Raw genomic sequence first — 16898 nt, 5'->3', positions numbered from 1 at the left:
TATCTCACCAGGTCTCTAAAAAGAACATTTTCATATTTTTTTGCCAGGTGTGACCCTTGGGTTTACACCTAGTACATAATTGTCAGTCTGATCACAAGTGGACAGCGCTAAATGCTAAATTCTAAATGTAAATGGGGTCTGGAACATTTTTGGCTTGTCAACTTTTAACCACTTTCACAATCCGCCAGGGTCTGTCCACAGCACAACGCATCATGTTATTTGAATATTAAACACCAGCACCTGCCAGCTCTCCAGTCTCAGCTCATTGTACAGTCCCATTTGTATAAAGTTAAAAACTTCTTGTTCTCCTCCAGGGTTGTTGTTAGAAGGGATACAGCTGCATCCGTAAGTTAACGAGCATTATCTATATAGTTTATTAAATTACACATTAATTATGTTCGTCACACTTTATTTTGATGGTCTGTTTGTTGAAGTTAAGTTACATTGCATCTACATGCCAACTAATTCTCAACAGATTATAAGTAGACTGTTAGGTTGGGGTTAGGGTTTAAGGTTAGTGTAAGTTGACATGTAATTGCAAAATTTCTTAGTCAGTTTAATGTCTGTTTAGGAGCCGTATCAACAGATATTAAGCAGACAGCCTGCCAATACTCACATGAACCATCAAAATAAAGTGTTACTATTGTATTATATTAACATCTACCCCTACTCCAACCCTAAACCCGTCACAGTAATGTAAAAACTGCAATTATACAGAGTATTATTCATATTATTTATTCTATTCCCGTTAAATTGTTTAATTAATTAATTAAATAATTATCTAGGCAGTAATCAACAATAAAAAAGTGCACAATTTATTCAGAATGTAATGCCACTGACATTGATTTATTGTGACAAAACTTAATGTAAATCATGTAAACTGTATTTTTATATGCATCTTTTTCATTGTCCATGTAGACGTAACATCACCAACACTGACAACCTTATCTTAGGAGTGCTAATTTCAATGAAAAAATGATTTGAATCTTTAATAAAATAGAGTAGAGGCCTGTTTACAATAGCAGGTGTAAATAAATGTGAAAAAACACTGTATTATATTTTAGATCATCAATAATTGTATATAGACTGGACATACGTTTTCAAGAAATTGAGACTTTATTTGTACGGTTTTCCAAATCTTCCACTTTAAATGCACACTTATATTTTCAGGTCCCCAAAATGCCAATCTCATTTACATAGAAACCTTTACTTAAAAACTGATATAAATATAAATGCCCTTTAAATTCCAGTGGAGTTTCCTGCAGTGTATGAACAACTCTTAAGCCGCTAGGGAGCAGGACCACGAAAGGATGTCATAGACGAATGGTGGTTATTGAAGGTGAAGTTCTGGGTGAGGAGGAGACCAGTCAGTTTGCATAGGAAGAGCAGTTCTCCTAGAAGACTGTGAATGTCATCACTCCTCGCAGGAATATGCCACTCTCTAACGTAGATGCCGGTGTGAATGGGATAGAGGAAGGTCATCTATAAATATTTCAGTCCCACCTTTGTCACCGTTCCCCTCTCTTGAAAACCCTGTGGCTTTTAAACATTCTGGACCCCACCGAAATATGGAGCCAGATCAGTCTAAAAAAATTATACATTTATGTAATACAATTTGCAAGATCAAAACACGATGCAAAAATAAACAAATCCAATATGTGAATTAAAAACACGATTCATAAATACACAAATCCAATTCGCTAATTAAAAACACAATTCATAAATACACAAATCTAATTCATAAATTCAAAACACAAATCCAATTTGTAAATTCAAAAATACACAAATCCAAATCGTAACTTCAAAACACGATTAAAAAAATATACAAATCCAATCCGTAACTTCAAAACCCGACTCAAAAATACCCAAATCCAATTCGTAACTTCAAAACACGATTAAAAAAATATACAAATCCAATCCGTAACTTCAAAACCCGACTCAAAAATACCCAAATCCAATTCGTAACTTCAAAACACGATTAAAAAAATACACAAATCCAATTCGTAACTTCAAAACACGACTCAAAAATACAAAAACCCAATCCGTAACTTCAAAACATGACTCAAAAATACACATATTCAATTCGTAACTTCAAAACACGATTAAAAAATACACAAACCCAATCCGTAACTTCAAAACACGACTCAAAATTACACAAATCCAATCCGTAACTTCAAAATACGACTCAAAAATACACAAATGCAATCCGTAACTTCAAAACACGACTCAAAAATACACAAATCTAATCTGTAACTTCAAAACACGACTCAAAAATACACAAATCCAATCCGTAACTTCAAAACACGACTCAAAAATACACAAATCCAATCCGTAACTTCAAAACACGACTCAAAAATACACAAATCCAATCCGTAACTTCAAAACACGACTCAAAAATACACAAATCCAATCCGTAACTTCAAAACACGACTCAAACATACACAAATCCAATTCGTGACTTCAAAACACGACTCAAACATACACAAATCCAATTCGTGACTTCAAAACACGACTCAAACATACACAAATCCAATTCGTGACTTCAAAACACGACTCAAAAATACACAAATCTAATTCGTAAATTTAAAACACAAATCCGTGAAAAAGTGGTGACTTTGGTGGCTTTTCCTTGATAAATATATTAACCTGTGAGGTTGTAAAAATGATTCTTAAATGTAGGTTCTAACCAGAATTTTTTTTAATGTATCTTGCATTGCGGTATTGGCACAGTCTGATTTAAATCTGATCCTGCCTGATGTTAAGTTACTTAAATCACCATGAATGTGTGCTTTTTCCGCTATCGTGACATCAACTTGAAATGATAACGATATAACCGACAAACTTGACGATGATAATTAGTTGACATGTACATTTTCAATCAACTTATTTTTTTATTTTTTTTATTTTACCTTTTAAATGGAGTTGTCAGACATTGTAATTAGCCTACGGTGATTATTTTGGTCAAACTACTAAATTACAAACCTTTATTTAAAAAAAAGAAGTAGATTAGTAATGAATATTTAGCATATGGAAACGATCCTGTGGAATATAAGATTGATCTTCCAAATGTTTATGACCATCATTTGCTCGAATACCAGAGTAAATATGAAGACAATATGAAAGACTGATCAAAAAAGGCAGATTTCCCCCAGCAAAACACAAAGCAAATGTGTATATCTTCACTGCGAAAGGTACAGGTTCTTAGGTCTTACTCACACTAGGTACAGTTGCCTCGAACCGGTCCAAAGCACGCTTGTCCCCCCTCCCGTCTCCCCCGACGGCCCGCACTCACACCACAAATGGGTCTCGGCACGCTTACGTCATCGCTGCTGCGCTGTTCAGTGAGAAGCGCTCTCTCACTCAGCAGCACAGTGGAGATTTCTCTAGTTATATTGTTTCAGTCGTTTATTATGCAGTGACATGCAGTCAAATATTTCGCCAAACAGTCCTTAGGGATGCAGTGACACGCAGTCAAATATTTCGCCAAACAGTCCTTAGGGATGCAGTGACGCGCAGTCAGATATTTCACCGAACAGATCCGCCACTTTTAAACAATCATAATGCGCTCGTGCTTCAGGAATGAGGAGGTCTGCTGAAGCCGCGCAGCTGTCGTGCTGTGAGAAATTTTCGTCTTTAATAAACTACGGCAGTTTGCCTTCACTGAACAGTAAGAATGATTAATAAATCCATATGAAACAGTCCCTTTAAAGTCACGTCTCGCTTTTAGTTTCGGGCTTTGGCGCGTTTTGCACTCACACACCAGTGTACCGTGCCAAAGCCCAAGTGAACCGGGCTCAAGCACACCTCTTCCAACCGGGCCCGGCCCGGCCAAGTGAACCGTGCCTGAGCCCGATTCAGCGCACTCACATTTCTCAAACGATCCGGGAAACGGGCCTGGGCACGGTACGGATGGCAAAGTGTGAGTAGGCCCTTAGTCAGAAAATATTTTTTGGAGATTTGAATGTTGTATGCTAAACTTTGTGCCCAACAAAACAGTCAGTTTGCATGTTTCTTTTTCATCATTATTTTAAGTGAGGTAAACTAATTCGATTTTACAGTTAACCTTTTGTTTAGACTTTATTTGGGGGAGTTGGCCAAAATGTAGGACCTGCTTAATATAATATGAGCTTGTCTTTCTGCTCCAAATATCTTGTGATGAATGACAAAATGTATTTAAAAAGAAAAGAAGAGATTTTAACGACTTCATACAGTCACACAGGCTCCCAAAGACACACTACATGCACTCTGAGCGAAAGCCATTAAAACTCTTGAAGCTTATGTGGGGAAACGTGAAATTTCAGGTATAATTCCTTGCCCCTTCTCCCCCAGGTCCTTAGCCCTTTGTGACGGTCAATTAAATTTCCGCTTACCTCAGTGGTGGAGAGCATAAAACAATCACAAGCTCTGCGGAGGGGAGAAAATGGCCTCTTAGGGAGATGATATGGATCTCATTTTGTATTTACAGGGTGGCTGTCTTGATGTGTTGGGGCAACACATTGAATAATCGGGGCTGTGTTGTCAGCACCTTTGCCCAGGCATACAGCAATTCAGTGGCCTGCCAGTCCCGATGTAGGATTTACAATATTAGCTACATATTCTCAATAGCAACATAACAAACAGGTCATCGGGATCCTGTTTGTGAATTTCGGCTGTTGTATGGATTGGATGGATGGCTCATTAGATCTATCTATCTATCTATACAATCCATCCATATGTTCATCTGTCTGTCCGTCTATCTATTCATCCATCCATCTATCCATCAACTATCTCTCTCTCTATATGTACATCTGTTCATCTATTGGTCGGTCGGTCCGTCCGTCCATCTGTCTGTCTTTCTATATGTCTATCTGTCTCTCTATAAGTCCATCCATCCATCCATCCATCCAAAAAGTAATAGTAAGGGCATAGTAAAATGCACCAAACCACACTGCATCTAGCACGTTTTACAAGCCTTTTTTTTATTCAAAACTTGACACATTTAATTTGGTTGGTTTTGTTGATATAAAAGAGCCCATATTATACATCAAATAGGGTCATGTCTTGGTTGTAAGGGTCTCCAACAACAGTCTAATATGCATGCAAGGTCAAAAAACACTTTTTCATGGCCAGTGATTAATTTGTTCCCAAACCCCTCCTTAGCGCAAAGCTAATCTGCGCTGATTGGACCGATGACAGTCTGTTGCGATTGGTCGACTGCCTCCAGTCAGAGAATGAAATGCCCAACAGCTAATCAGCAATATAAAAGTAATCACAGTTCATACACGCTCGATAGTGTAGGCGTGGATTTTAGCTGCCAGTGGGTCAATGTAAATACAGACGATGGACTTGAAAATACAGACGACTGACTATTTTATTGAGCAAAAACTCCAAAAACAGTTGAGGAGATCCCCTAGCTTGTCTCACTCTGCTCTTTTCACACACACACACACACACACACACACACACACACACACACACACACACACACACACACACACACATTGCCCTCGTCCTTGCGCGTGCACACACACACACACACATACACACACACACACATATTGCCCTCGTCCTTGCGCGTGCACACACACACAAACACACACCTCCGGACGACAGCGCGCGCACACGCACACACACACTACCCTCCTCCACGGAGCTCCGTAAACAAAGCAGCACGCGTCGCGTTTTTAACGTGGCTTTGCATGCGATATGAGAATATAGCCAGTTAACCTGATACAGTACACGCGGTTACAAGTAACAAATCACAACTAAATACATTTGCAAGCTAGAGTAAACTAGGCAACAACTTTAATCGCACGTACTTACACTTGAGAAATGGAGGAAGAAAAATCCATCCTGACAAGTTAATCTTTACTGATCCTTCCTGCTGATGAAGTATTCTTTGTAGTATGTAGTTTCCAGAAGTTTCCAACTGCTTGGTTATAATGCTGAGGTTTCATCTTTAGGTAGAAACTCAATAATATCCATCTGCAGTGTGACTTCAATCAACCGGCATGTTTGTGTGTGTGTGTTTGTGTGTGTGTGGGTGGGTTTCTGTGTTAGAGGGCGGGGCCGCAGGTTTCAAATCTCCCAGGTTTGCGCGTGCACGTGAATAACTTGGTTTCGTTAGTACGTCATGGCGAAACACCTAATGACTCGTTATCAAGGCGACTCGTTTGAAGCACTATGAGTCGACTCTTTAATAGCTGAATCAATAGTTTTAAACACTGTACACTTACAGATTTAAGCCTTAGCTGGATACTTCACTTCACTTCACTTAGAGCTGTGTTACACACTACATGGAAGGGCATTTTCAAAAACCCATAATATGGACTCTTTAAGAACTGCAGCTATTCATGAATAAAACATTTAGTGAATGATGCTGAAATCTTCATGATCTGTTTAAAAGAAAAGTTCCACTGACACAAAACAGAACAGCTAACTCAACTGCTAAAGCAACAATGCTTTCAAAAGTTTGGGTTTGACTAAGCTTTTTGCTTTTATTATATTAGGTTAATATCGTAGGCTTCTAGCGACAGTCCACCTCTGCCACTGATGAATGAAGTTAATGTACAGTACATAGCCTTGCTTTATGTTTAGCCTTACTAAAGAAAGTCATTTCTTTTGTGAATTACTGTACCAATATGGATCCTTTAGGTATAAATGTGTTGCTTTTGTAAAGGTTCTGCCCCAGTGACAGCTTTTGTACCTTTATTTCTGAGACTGTGAAGACTCTTTACAGCGTAATGTTAACAAGACTGCTCTCTCTCTATTCTGGCTAATTTAACATTTGAGCCGAACTCACAGCAAACTACTTAAAGCAGACGTTCTGGCACTCTGACAGGTTGACAATCTGGATTTCCCAGTTTAGTTATCAGCTGCTATCTGTTTGACTGACTGAACTCGAGGAGGAGTTCTTTAATGTCTGCCGCTCCATAGGGACCCCTTGTCTTGTGATTAACAGCCTCGGTTGTGTCTGCAAAAAAGCCATCCATCTGTCCTTGCGCACTCCATCTCTGTTAGGAAGGCCGGCCTCAGTGCCAGGCTGAATTATTATCACTCAGTGGCTTTGATGAGTGTCTCTCGCTCGGTTTCTGCCGCTGAGGGCTGAAGCTCATGTTGATGTTTTGCTGATCGATAGATTTTCGCTCTTCTGTTGGCGAAGTGTGTTTGGAAATGTTTGCAGCGAATATGATGGCAGTCATTGCTGAGTCCACACTGTTTTTCTTTTGATGACTTCATTAAGCTCTGAAGCTGTCAGTTTTGTGTTAAGCATTATATCTAAAAAAAATAGAGTCAATTTATTAATATTTGAATATTTACATGGGGCAGCATGATGGCTCAGTGGATAGCACTGTTGACTCACAGCAAGAAGGTCAACGGTTTGAGTCCCGACTGGGCCAGTTGGCTTTTCTGTGTAGAGTTTGCATAGGTTTCCCCCGGGTGCTCCGATTTCCCCCACAGTCCAAAGACATGTGTTATAAGTGAATTGGATGAACTAAATTGGCCGTAGTTTATGGGTGTGTGAATGTGAGCCAGTTTCCCAGTAGTGGGTTGTGGCTAGAAGGGCATCCGCTGCATAAAATATATGCTGAATAAATTGGTGGTTCATTCCGCTGTGGCGACCCCTGATAAATAAGGGACTAAGCCGAATGAAAATGAATGGATATTGTATATAAAGAAAAATTAAACATTCTATCTTTTAATAAAGAACTTATCCTCTTAAGAATGGTTGTGCAGGTAGAAAATAACTGGATTATGAATGTCTCCAAAGACATACTTATTAATGCACTCAGAAATGTAACCAAAACTGCCATTACACTGTTTACTACGGTCAGTATTGTGGGTAAAACATTACAAGTAACATGAGTTACGAAATAATATTACTTTTCTAAGTAACAAGTAATGCATTACTTAAAAAAATGAAGTGATAATATTTGAGTTACTGTTCTAAAAAAATAATGTGAGTTACTTTTTAATTAATTTGTGTTTTTTTTTAAATAAATTGCTGAATTATAATTAACATAGTCAACGGATGTCCCTTTGCTTTAAACTTTCCTTAATCTGTATATACGGGATGTACAGCTCTAGGCTCAGAAAGTTCTTAGAAGGTATGATTATCCTAAATTATTGTTAATATTATTTATATTAACAATAATAATTATAATATTTTAAAGGTAAACGAAGGTGTAGGTTATAGGTGTTGTTAGTTGCAGAGCTCCTTTACTGAAAGTAAAAGAGTAATGTGTAAAAGTAAAGTAAAGAGAACGTAAAGAGGCTGAATGGAGGAGGCTCGTTCTTTATCCTTGCGCTGCAGATGGTCGGTTCACCTGTTTTCTCGCTAGTGATGCATACATTTTTTCCACTTACAAAGTCCACCATGTAAACGGCAAATGCACCATGGTGCGAATCAACTGCTTAAAGGAAATGTAAGATGAGACATTGATTGGTTTAATGCAGGTTATGATTAAAACAGACCCAGAGAATAACAACCCTGTAATGCTGTGTTCACACCAGATGCAGAAGAAGCGTCAAGCCTGAGTGCTTTAGATGTTAAGTCAATGCAAAGACGCGAATAGACATCCTGCGGCACGAAACGCACGAATGAGTTCGAGTTGGAAAATCTGAACTTCAGCGGACATTCGCACCCTGTTAACCAATCAGGAGCTTGCTCTTGAGGGGGCGAGATTGTGACATAGCGCCTGTTGTTGGTGTTCCATGTCCTCACCGGGCAGACAGAATCCCATCACGCGAATCTATTGTGAAGTGAATTTGAAGCGCGACTGGAGCGGATTTGAAACACGAATGAAGTAAGTGAACTCAAAATGTTCACGCGTCTATTTACGTGTGAATAGCGCAATTTATCTGCGCGTTCCGCTTCTGGTGTGAACACAGCATTAGACTATGCGCCGGGGCATAGAGCATTTTTTTTTGTCCTTAAGATAGCAGAAGTGGATTTAGACATGCTCTTAATGCTTTCGCACCATGCGCTTTAACCTTTGCGCTTAGATCGTTAAAATAGAGCCTTAATGCCCTGTTACCACTGAGTGGTACGGTACAGTTCGGTACGCTTTTATGGTCATTTCCACTGTCAAAAGGCATACCGAACCGTACCGTACCACTTTTTCTGCACCCTTTCGAAATGGTACCAAACACGAGAATGGGTACCGCAAGGTGGAGCTACACCCACAGCTGAACGCTCATCTGGAGCTAGCCAGAATGAAAACAAAGAGACCGCCATGTTTTTATACACAGCCGAGAGATTACAGCATAAAACTATATGCATATAATAACAAGCAATGGACAACCCAAGCTCAAACAAACCTTGTCGTTGTCTTGATGTAGACACAGCCAAGAAGAACAAAATCTGACGTGTCCTGTTGTTGTTTTACGAGGCCGTCTAAAAGTGCGAGCGGTTCGCTTTCTTCTGAGAGCTTGCGATCACGTCTATATTTGAAATAACGAACTTCTTGAGCTCATGATAATAATGTGTGTGTGGGTGTGTGTGTGATTATTGAAGTGTCTCCGTCATCTAATCCATTCAGACAGAAAAGGACAAATGAGAGAGTGAAGCGCGAACAAAGAAGCCTGACAAAACAGAGGAGCAAGTTGTTTTAGCAACCTGAATCATGAACAAACTGCCGTGTTTACCATCGGCTTTTGGACTATTAAGAACTCAGAATGACTCTCTAACAGAGTTTACATGTGCTGGTGAAGATTACAGACACAGATGAGAAGTTTGCACTGACTGTGGGCTATATGTTGCGTGTTGTTTATGAACCTAAATAAGGACTAAATGTATATTGTGTGTAGTTTTTCTGTATTTGGTAACATATCGGAGACTGTAAGGGTTTTTATGTGTTCATATATGTTCATTTATTTATTTATTTTATGTAATTGCAGACGTTACAGTAGGCTATTTCACACTGTTATTGATCTGCAGTTAAAATCAAATCATGTTCATAGAAAAGCTAGTAATAAACAACTGTTTATGTGTATAAAACATCGGCTTTGTGTGAAGTGCTTTTTATGATATGTGAATGACCCATACGGCTTTACCGTAGGCATTTATTCGAGGGAGAATGACGTTGATTAAAACTTGGATGTAGAAACGCAACCCTGGTAAAGGTGACCCGTACCGACCCGTGGTTGTCAACATTGGGATGTGAAAAAAAGGGATATGCCCACCATAATAAGGGATTGCCCACCCCCTTAAAAAAATTCCAAATTACTAAATATGTTTATTTGGAGCTGTTTGATTGTAAATAAACATTTAACTGGTCAGTAATATGTTTTAAAATGACTATTAACAAAAGAAAAATAAATATATACATTAGCAGCAAATACATTAGCAAACAGTTCAGCTTATTAAAGTTAATAAGCGGGTCTTCGCTGAGGCCATCTTCCAGCCTCCACCACGGCGAATGAAGCTCTGCACAAGACTTTTGGCCAGCGGAGAAATTAAAATGGTCGTGCCCAACTGAGTCTGGTTCCCTCAAGGTTTTTTTTCTTCACTCCCATCAGGTGAAGTTTTTTTTCCCTCTCCGCTGTCGCCACTGCCTCGCATGGTTCAGGATTGGTAGAGCTACACATCGATGAATTGGCTCTTCAGTGTTTGAACTCTCAGTAATGATTAAATCACACTGAACTGAGCTAAACTGAACTGAACTGAACTTAAACACTAAAACCTGAACCACACTGTTCCAGTTACTATGACCATTTATGTGAAGCTGCTTTGACACAATCTACATTGTAAAAGCGCTATACAAATAAAGCTGAATTTAATTGAATTGAATTGAATAGCTATTATAATGAAATAGAATCAAGCTATAAATCTCATTAGCCGTTTCTCCACTGTATAACATTCTGATTAAAGAGCAACAAATGAATCTCTCATTTATTAATTTTTTTTTATTACATTAAATAAGAGGTGTCACTTTAAAAATGCACACGTCTAACGTTATAATGAAAGCATTTGACTGCTTTCCTACGTTTTTATGCTCGTTTAAGACGAAATTAGTTGTGTTTGGGAAAAAAAACCCCGCCAAGATCGACATCTTTATATATCTTTATATATTATTATTATTAATTATGTGTATAAATCTGTTTAAACTAGCACCCAAAAGCCAGACTTCCTCCGCTTCAAATCGCGTGTACAGATTCAGTTTGGGAAACAGCGTCTGTTTATCACTAAGGAGCACGTCAGCTGACAGTCCTGCACCCAAATATAACTGTTTAAGGGATTGTATAGGAGGGGGGACGGCACCTGTAATCAAAAGGAAATGGAATTGCGCTGTTTTTAATATTTATTTAGTGTTTTCATTCCTAAACAAAGCGAAAGCACAGAAGACTCACGTTTTAGAGCAAGGGGCGACCCCTGGTGGTTCGGCGGTATAGGTTGTGTATAGGGAGGCTCGGCTGTCCAGAGAAAGACTGAAAATACGGGAAAACACCTTTACGGGATGAAAGCGGGATAGAAAAGTAAAATACGGGAGAATGTCGGGAAAAAACAGGAGGGTTGACAGGTATGACCCGTACCGTACTGTACCAGTCAGTGAAAACGGGCCATAAATGTCCAACACCGCTGCCTGCTCTTTCATTTTGGCTCCCATGCAATGTGAGGGGCAAATAATCAAAACTGGATCTTTAAAGAAACCCTAAAAATGATAACAAACTGTCCATATCCAGTCAGCATAGTTAAGATACTTCAATTCCGTTTAACTCCCTCAAGCAAAACTCTTGGACGTCTTTTAAAAGTATTATGATCAGGACCCTTGAAATATCCCTAAACCCACATAAGGCGCCCATGTATTGAAACTCATATTTCTCAAATGAAATAATCAGCACTGTATTGTAACGCCTTGTCATTTGGAAGATGTAGGTGGGACTGATGTGGCAATCCCATTAGCCATTTACGAAATAGAAAAAAAAATGTAATACGCTTTTAATTTCAACGATTTTATAGCTCTGCAGTGGCTTGATTTAAGCTGAAATTGTTTGACATTTCTCTTTGAATGCTACAACCAAATCCAGGTGAATAATATAGAAAAAGAAGCAGAGGGGGTAATCATGCCTTGCTCCCTGGATGATTGCTTTTGCATGCGGCGTAACAACTCCTATCAACATCCAATGGCGATTGATTGCGAAATTGCATTTTGAAAACATAACTTTGCGTATTGATTCGCTAAGTGTCAGGCGCAATGATTAGCTCTGTGAGCCCGGAGGCTAATGGATTATGATTTATACCTCAAAACACTATCAGAGTTTACCCTCAGTTTATCACGAGGCTGACAATGGGTAGATAATTTGTCAATGCTTTCGTAAAGCGCCAGACGTTTTCAGCCTGAATATCTGGCTCCAAGAATACAGATACCACGCTGTTCCTTGCTGCACTGTTGCATTTACATAAGCTGCGGTTTGATGAATGATGGTGCGGTGGCCTGATGACCCAGTCCAATACAGAGCCCTATTATATTTAAAGGAGAGTGCTACATGTCTAGATCTGCACCCCTGGGATCTGAGGTACACACAGAGCTGGGAAATCAGTCAAAACATCTCCCTAAACCAATGAGATCATTTAGAAAGTGTCCTATTTCTCTTTGTCAAAAGCAGTTTCTCCTCTTCATTATGTTGTTTTATTCAGGTTATCTAGATAAGTGGTTGTGTTCATGTTTTATTTCTAAGTATCATCTTGTAGTTAAGCTGTATGGAGCCAGATTGGTATCAAAAATAATACATTTAAGAAATAAGGTCCCACTTTATATTAAGTGTCCTTAACTACTATGTACTTACATCAAAAAATAAATACAATGTTCTTACTGTGTTTATAATGTATTTGAGAACACGTGGTGCTTTTGAGTTGGGATAGAGGTTGGGTTATGGACAGGTTTGGTGGCATGGGTAGGTTTAAGGGTGGGTTAAGGTGTGAGGGATGGTCAACAGTGTATTTACAAATGTAATTACAAAAGTTAATTACAGAAGTAATTACATACCTGTATTTAATCAAACATAAGTACACAGTAAATACATGTTCTTACACAACAAGTACATTGTAACAAACTATTAGTTTCTATGTAAGTACATATTAGTTAAGGGGCACTTAATATAAAGTGGGACCAGAAATAAAATTGATAAATGCACTGGACTTATTCACATTTACCGAACCCCCCCCCCAAACAAAAAAAATATAATAATAATACAACAAACAATTTGTGAATTCACAAGTAAAAATTATAAATACTTTTACCAAATGAATTAGATTTGTGTAATTCGTGTTTTGTATGAATTGGAGCCTAGGCTGGTTTAAGCTAGACATAGCTGGTTGACCAGGCTGGTTTTTTGAGTGATTTTGGCCATTTCCAGGCTGGTTTCCAGCCATTTCTTGCCTGGTCTTAGCTGGTCAGGCTGAGATGACCAGCTAAAACCAGCTTGACCAGCCTGGCTGGGAGCCCAGCCAAAATCAGCTATGTCCAGCTTAAACCAGGCTGGTCAAGCTGGTTTTAGCTGGTCATTTTCCAGCTAAGAACTGGCTGGAAATGGCTGGAAACCAGCCTGGAAATGGCCAAAACCCCTCTAAAACCAGCCTGGTCAACCAGCTAAAACCAGCCAAGCAGCCTAGGCTGGTTTAAGCTGGATTTTTCAGCAGGGTTTTAATCCAGTAAATTATGTTAACCTGCTACTTTTGTCCTACCTTCTGTCACATTATGTATTTTTGAATCATGTTTTGAATTCACCAACTGAATTCGAGTATTTAACGAATTGTGTTTTGAACTTATGAATTGTATTTTGTAAATATAAATTGCGTTGTGGATGTATATGAATTATATTTTGTAAATGTATTATTTTTGAGACTGATCTGGCTCCATGAAGCTGCGCTCGTTTGCATAGTTTTGCATGGTGCGCGTACATCCCTGTTTGACTTGTGGCATTCCCTCCAGCTCATGAAGGTTATAGCAGAATAAGGTTAGCTGACAGAAACTGTGCTTAACATGCTGCAGCCATACAGTAAAGATACTCTAAGCATGCCTGACAAGCCCAAGACAAGCTAACCATATCCTTTCCTATCTCTCCCACACCTGCCCACAGCTGCGAGCTTCAGCACATTCTTATTCGTATTCCACACACTAGCACACGATACTCGGGCTGCATATTCCCATGAAAATTCATGCGGTGGCTCTAGTGGGCCTGTGATCATTCCGGTCGGTCTAGGAGATGTCATCCGACAGATGCCTTTTACATCATATGAGGGAAACCACCTGTTAAACATTTATGGCTTGAGCTTCGTGCCTGGAATTCTGGCCAATTAGATGCAAAAAAAATAAAAGTATTTCAATTCACATAAAATAAAAAAGAGAATAGACACAGTTGATATACATTGAATTCAGTTATGTGGAGCATAAGAGCGATAATGCAAAAAGATGAAGTCATTATGCATTTATCGGAGCTGATGTTCAGTCGAATGCCAAGACTGGCTTGTCTTTTTCTTCCAAGATCCAGCAGGATCATGGGTTTGTAGGATAACTGTGAACAACACATTGTCACTCCTGACTCGTACAATATAATGTTGGAAAAAGAAATCTCTATAAATCTTTAACTTGTGGGAGAAGATTGTTTTCATCCATTGTAGAACTCAAGATATTAATATTGGGAGAAAATTTTCCAACATGCCCTATTTGTAAAAGCACTTTAACTATTAGATTGTGTTGGGTTTAATTCTGTGTGGAATAAATTTTATTCAGTTCTATAATTAAAGCAATTTTAAGTTAAATTAAACACAATTTTGAGTTTGTAGCAAAAAAATTATTGTAAAAATGTAATAAAATCTACATCTGGATACACTTTTTCTATCACCATCGACAATAGCTCTAGAAGCTGGCATGGTGTGAAACTCAAACTCAAGCTGCAGTCACACTAGAGTGTGATAATGCGAAATTCTGTCGTGCGGGGCTGCGAAAAGGTGCAGGAATAAACAAGATTTTAAAAAGCGAGCAATTGCTCCATGTTTTACATTTGTGTCCAAAGAGGTCATGTTTTGATCCTCGGTTGGTCTCACGCAGTCAAGTGATGCGTTTTCACAGGTCAGAGTTCACCAAGTTTGAACTTTGCACCGCAGCAACCTGCGAAACTTGACGTATGACCCTGCGTTTACGGTCTGACGCATTCGTGTGCGTATGACTGTAAGTCTATGGGAGGAAAAGCCCAGTGTGACCGCAGCTTAACACTCCTTACCAGTGCTTAATTTGTAAATTGCGAGGTCCCGGAACAGTTTAGGGCAGGGGTGGCCAACCCTGTTCCTGGAGAGCCACCTTGCTGCAGATTTCAGCTGTGAGGAGGGGGATCAATAAAATGAGGTGCTGGATCAGATTTCAGAGGTGCTGGATCAGGATCCGGCTTGTTCCGGCACAAATTATGCTTGGCTCTCGAATCATCACATACTGACATATCTGCCAACACTCCTGGAAAACTCACATAATTCCAACAACTCTTACCCCCTTAGGTTCTCAAATTTGGTACAGTACCCTAACCCCACCAGGTGTCCTGGAATTTCAAAGACAAAGTTGGCATGTGGGGCGATGCAGTGGCACAGTAGGTATTGCTGTTGCCTCACAGCAAGAAGGTTGACAGTTCGAGCCTCGGCTGGGTCAATTGGCATTTCTGTGTGGAGTTTGCATGTTCTTCTCGTTTTGGCGTGGGTTTCCTTCAGGTGCTCCGTTTTCCCCCACACAGGTGAATTGGGTAGGCTAAATTGTCTGTAGTGTATGTCCTGGTCCTCCAGGTTGGGGGTTAAGTGTTGGGCTAACGACTTACCTCATAAAAACTATAGATGTTACGAAACACCAACATGGTGCGGCTGGAAATCAACTTTGAAATAAATGGCCCTGGGAGTAAGAATAATTTTAGTTTTCCTGCTTGCTTTTCTAGTTCACTACTTAGGGCGTACTCACACTATGCTATTCAATCAGTGCCCAGACCCATTTCCTGGATCGTTTGAGAAGTGTGAGTGTGCTGAATCGGGCTCAGGCACGGTTCACTGATTGTGGTTTACTTGCGGCTTTGGCGCGGTACGCTTGTGTGTGAGTGCAAAACGTGCCTGAGCCTGGAACTGAAAGTGAGACGTGACTTTTAAGGGACCGTTTTAATATGGATTATTTAATCATTCTTACTGTTCAGTGAACGCAGACTGTCGTAGTTTATTAAAGACGCAAACCCCTCACTGCACCACAGATGCACACCTTCAGCAAACCTCCTAATTCTTGCAGCACAAGGACTTTGACTGTTTATGGGCGTCAAAAGTGGTGGATCTGTTCGGTGAAAAATTTGACTGCGTATCACTGCATACCAAACGACTTTAACGATATAGCTAAAGAAATGTCCACTGCTCTGAGCGAGAGCACTTACTGAACAGCGCAGCGTCGATGACGTAAGCGTGCCCAGGCCCGAATGTAATGTGAGTGCGGGCCATCGGGGGAGATGTGAAGGTGGACAAGCGTGCTTTGGCCCGGTTCAAGGCAACTGTACATAGTGTGAGTACGACCTAAGTCTAGTTGCTTTTTAATTAGTACCTACACATTCTGTTTTTTCTCTGATTACAGTTCACCATGTCTTCCTCAGGTCAGTGTCTGTTACCATTTATGTTTGTGTTGAATTGATTGACCGTTATCCCTCTGTTGAAACATTTCTTCTTTCTTGCCATTGATTAACCCTCTGTCAGGAGATCAGCAAGAGGCCATATTTGGGAATTTATCAGTTTAGTGTACACAGCTTGTTTTCCTGGACACTCACAATTCTTTTTTTCTACACTATACCTAGCAAATCCACCAAGGCAGATCTTCTAGTGGACAGTCCAAGGAGGGATTTTGACATGTTTCTGGAATGGCTGTTGATCTGCATGGTCGAGGACGGCATCACCACCCCCACTCTCT

Source organism: Danio rerio, chromosome 2 (genome assembly GCF_049306965.1).
Source record: "Danio rerio strain Tuebingen ecotype United States chromosome 2, GRCz12tu, whole genome shotgun sequence".
NCBI classification, from domain to species: Eukaryota; Metazoa; Chordata; class Actinopteri; order Cypriniformes; family Danionidae; genus Danio; species Danio rerio.
Note: the sequence above shows the minus strand (reverse complement) of the source record.